Here is a 5,000-nt window from a genome sequence, read left to right as displayed (position 1 = left end):
GCAGCGGGTGCTGGCGATGGGTCTGGACGGGCTGGATAGTCCAAGGCTCGACGAGAAAGACCGCAGGTTGAGACACTGGGGCAGTGGCAGCCCGCGGGACAGTGTTGGCAGATTCGGCAGCGCAGATTTGTGCGGCTGCAGGTTCGTCGGGGAAAATCGGCAGCGCAGATTTTTCGACGAACATGGGCTGGACGATGGACTGTCCAGGCCAGGCAGGAAAATTTGTCGAGGGGACACGCTGACGAAACAGCGCTGGTTCAGGCACGGCGGGCAGTGTTGGAATCGGCAGCGCCGACGAAATCGGCAAAGTCGGCAGAATCGGCAGCGCAGATTTTTCGACGAACATGGGCTGGACGCTGGACTGGCCGGGCCATGCAGGAAAATTCATCGAGGGGACACGCTGACGAAACAGCGCTGGTTCAGGCACGGCGGGCAGTGGTGGAATCGGCAGCGCCGACGAAATCGGCACAGTCGGCAGAATCGGCAGCGGGTGCTGGCGATGGGTCTGGACGGGCTGGATAGTCCAAGGCTCGACGAGAAAGACTGCTGGTTTAGACACTGGGGCAGTGGCAGCCCGCGGGACAGTGTCGGCAGATTCGGCAGCGCAGATTTGTGCGGCTGCAGGTTCGTCGGGGAAAATCGGCAGCGCAGATTTTGCGACGAACATGGGCTGGGCGATGGACTGTCCAGGCCAGGCAGGAAAATTTGTCGAGGGGACACGCTGACGAAACAGCGCTGGTTCAGGCACGGCGGGCAGTGTTGGAATCGGCAGCGCCGACGAAATCGGCAAAGTCGGCAGAATCGGCAGCGCAGATTTTTCGACGAACACGGGCTGGACGGTGGACTGTCCAGGCCAGGCAGGAAAATTCGTCGAGGGGACACGCTGACGAAACAGCGCTGGTTCAGACACGGTGGGCGCAGTGTTGGAATCGGCAGCGCCGAGAAAATCGGCAAAGTCGGCAGAATCGGCAGCAGGTGCTGGCGATGAGTCAGGACGGACTGGATAGTCCAAGGCTCGATGAGAAAGACCGCTGGTTTAGACACTGGGGCAGTGGCAGCCCGCGGGGCAGTGTCGGCAGATTCGGCAGCAGTGTCTGCCGATTCGGCAGCGTTGGCTTGTTGGCGCGGGGGGCCGATGCGAGTGGGGACTTGGGCAGCGGGCAGTGAAAGCAAGAGTTTCCCCGATGCTGCCGGGAAAAACGCTCCCCGGGATGGCCGGGTGAGATGACCCGGCGGCCCGCGACGGGTCATTCAATTCCATGCCCCGTCAACATAACTCCCGATGTACTGTTTGCTTTTTCGGAAGAAGAGATCCATCCCCCCATCCTCGGGCAGCCAAAAACGCTCCAATTAATGGCCGGGTGAGATGACCCGGCGGCCCGCGACGCGTCATTCAAATCACTGCCCTATCGGCTACAACTGCTGATGGGTGGGATTAGAGGCCTGCCATGGTGGTGAGGGGCGGCGAGGACCGTGAAAGCTAGAGTTTTTCAGAGGCTGCCGGGAAAAAGGCCCCTCGGGTGGCGGGGTGCGAGGACCAGGCGCGTCATTCAATTCTCTTCCCTATCAACTTGGCTCCCGTTGGCGGGATTGGAGGCCTACTGTTTGTTACAGGGCTAAAATCGTCAGGGGAAGAGCTGACGAAACAATGCTGGTTTGGATGCAGGGGGTAGTGTTGGAATCGGCAGCGCGGACAAAATCGGCAAAGTCGACAAAAAAGACTGTTGGTCTGGACATTGGGGCAGCGGCAGCCATGCCGACAGGGGGGGAAATCGGCAGCGCAGATTTGTGCAGCTGCAGGTTCGTCGGGGAAATCGGCAGCGCAGATTTTTCGATGAACATGGGCTGGAAGATGGACTGTCCAGGCCAGGCAGGGAAATTCGTCAAGGGGACACGCTGACGAAACAGCGCTGGTTTAGACACGGTGGGTGCAGTGTTGGAATCGGCAGCGCCGACGAAATCGGCAAAGTCGGCAGAATCGGCAGCGGGTGCTGGCGATGAGTCTGGACGATTTATAGTCCAGGGCTTGATGGAAAAGACTGTTGGTCCAGACAATGGGGCAGTGGCAGCGCGGATTTGTGCAGCTGCAGGTTCGTCGGGGAAAATCGGCAGCGCAGATTTTTCGACGAACAGGGGCTGGGCGCTGGACTGGCCGGGCCAGGCAGGAAAATTCGTCAGGGGGCCACGCTGACGAAAACAGGGGCTGCGGAGTGGAAAATCGGCAGCGCAGATTTTTCGACGAACAGGGGCTGGACCGGCCGGGCCAGGCAGGAAAATTCGTCAGGGGGGCACGCTGACGAAAAGAGGGGCTGCCGCGTGGAAAATCGGCAGCGCAGATTTTTCGACGAACATTCGTCAGGGGGGCACGCTGACGAAAAGAGGGGCTGCCGCGTGGAAAATCGGCAGCGCAGATTTTTCGACGAACATTCGTCAGGGGGGCACGCTGAGGAAAACAGGGGCTGCCGCGTGGAAAATCGGCAGCGCAGATTTTTCGACGAACAGGGGCTGGATGCTGGACCGGCCGGGCCAGGCAGGAAAATTCGTCAGGGGGGCACGCTGACAAAAAGAGGGGCTGCCGCGTGGAAAATCGGCAGCGCAGATTTTTCGACGAACAGGGGCTGGACCGGCCGGGCCAGGCAGGAAAATTCGTCAGGGGGGCACGCTGACGAAAAGAGGGGCTGCCGCGTGGAAAATCGGCAGCGCAGATTTTTCGACGAACATTCGTCAGGGGGGCACGCTGACGAAAAGAGGGGCTGCCGCGTGGAAAATCGGCAGCGCAGATTTTTCGACGAACATTCGTCAGGGGGGCACGCTGAGGAAAACAGGGGCTGCCGCGTGGAAAATCGGCAGCGCAGATTTTTCAACGAACAGGGGCTGGATGCTGGACCGGCCGGGCCAGGCAGGAAAATTCGTCAGGGGGGCACGCTGACGAAAAGAGGGGCTGCCGCGTGGAAAATCGGCAGCGCAGATTTTTCGACGAACAGGGGCTGGACCGGCCGGGCCAGGCAGGAAAATTCGTCAGGGGGGCACGCTGACGAAAAGAGGGGCTGCCGCGTGGAAAATCGGCAGCGCAGATTTTTCGACGAACAGGGGCTGGACGCTGGACTGGGCCAGGCAGGAAAATTCGTCAGGGGGGCACGCTGACGAAAACAGGGGCTGCCGCGTGGAATGGCAGCCTACACGCAGATGCGAATTCGGCAGCGCACGATGGCTTGAGCAGGTCATGGGTTCGACTTGGCGCGATCTGAAACCTGGACGAGGGACTGTCGACGCTGGACGAGCCAGCGCGGTGGCCTGTCGTGCCCCGTTCAGGGGGGGCCTGCCGCGGAGACAGCCCTCGCGGGCTCGACAGCGCAGGCCAGCGTCCCCGACGTCGCTGGCCGCGGCAGGCGAGCTGCCGGGGTTCCCGCATTCCTACAAGAAAACGTCGTGCTTTCCACATGAAACCAATCCAGTAAAATCAGCCATATTTTTATGAGGCTGCCCACTGAATTTGGGGTCATTCCGGGCCGGTTCCTAGTTTTGCGGATTTACTCGATTTCTAATGGTAGGAAAATTAAAACAAATACTTCCCGACCTCGAAAAATTCTGGGAAAATTAATGAAGGTGGATTGGATTTTTGCCAACCTCTGTGCAAAATTTCAGCTCAAAATACCAAGAAATGAATTTTTTAGAGGGGGGGTGACAGCTGGGACCTAGTAGTGTCTCCCCCTGCCAGAGCTGCAATGACACTTATTGCTCTTTAGGGAGCCACCAGGCCGGCGCCCCTCAAAGACCACACGCGCGCGCGCGCCCGCCCGCGCTGGGCGCTGGGGCGCTGGGGCCTGAGGGCCTGGGGCCCTTGGGGGCCCTTGGGCGCTTGGGCGCGCGCGCGCGGCCCCCGCAGCCATGCCGCGCTGCGCGACGCGCGGACAGCCCCTGCTGGCTTGCTCTCTCGCCCGCGGGGGGGCTGCCTTCGGGCCCTGGCCCCCCGCGTTCTGGCCTGCCCCCTGCGTGGGAGAGGCTAGGCGCTGCAGGGGCCAGCCCGACGTCGCTGGCCGCGGCAGGCGACAGCCCGACATCGCTGGCCGCGGCAGGGGCCAGCCCGACGTCGCTGGCCGCGGCAGGCGACAGCCCCTGCTGGCTTGCTCTCTCGCCCGCGGGGGGGCTGCCTTCGGGCCCTGGCCCCCCGCGTTCTGGCCTGCCCCCCGCGTGGGAGAGGCTAGGCGCTGCAGGGGCCAGCCCGACGTCGCTGGCCGCGGCAGGCGACAGCCCCTGCTGGCTTGCTCTCTCGCCCGCGGGGGGGCTGCCTTCGGGCCCTGGCCCCCCGCGTTCTGGCCTGCCCCCCGCGTGGGAGAGGCTAGGCGCTGCAGGGGCCAGCCCGACGTCGCTGGCCGCGGCAGGCGAGCCGCCGGGGTTCCCGCATTCCTACAACAAAACGTCGTGCTTTCCACATGAAATCAATCCAGTAAAATCAGCCATATTTTTATGAGGCTGCCCACTGAATTTGGGGTCATTCCGAGCCGGTTCCTATTTTTTCCGATTTCCTCGATTTTTAATGGTAGGAAAATAAAAAAAAATACTTCCCGACCTCGAAAAATTCTGGAAAAATTAATAAAGTTGGATTGGATTTTTGCCAACCTCTGTGCAAAATTTCAGCTCAAAATACCAAGAAATGAATTTTTTAGAGGGGGGGTGACAGCTGGGACCTAGTAGTGTCTCCCCCTGCCAGAGCTTCAATGACACTTATTGCTCTTTAGGGGGGTGCCCCCTGACTGGCCATGGGGCGCGCTGGCCTGGCGCCCATAGGCCTGCCGCGGGGGATATGTGGGCTGTTGCTAAACTCGGACTAAGGTGGGGGGCCTCATGGCCCGAAGTATTGCTGGCATCGATGACCCGTTTTCCGGCCGGCGACGACCCGATTCCGGCCACCGTCTTCGGGACCCGCTCCAAGCCGTCGGGCGCGTTGGGGCTGCTTATCCGCGGCGTGGGCGTGGCATTCATTTGCCGTGCTTGTGCCA

The sequence above is a fragment of the Populus nigra genome, chromosome 2, assembly GCF_951802175.1.
Source record: "Populus nigra chromosome 2, ddPopNigr1.1, whole genome shotgun sequence".
NCBI classification, from domain to species: domain Eukaryota; kingdom Viridiplantae; phylum Streptophyta; class Magnoliopsida; order Malpighiales; family Salicaceae; genus Populus; species Populus nigra.
Note: the sequence above shows the minus strand (reverse complement) of the source record.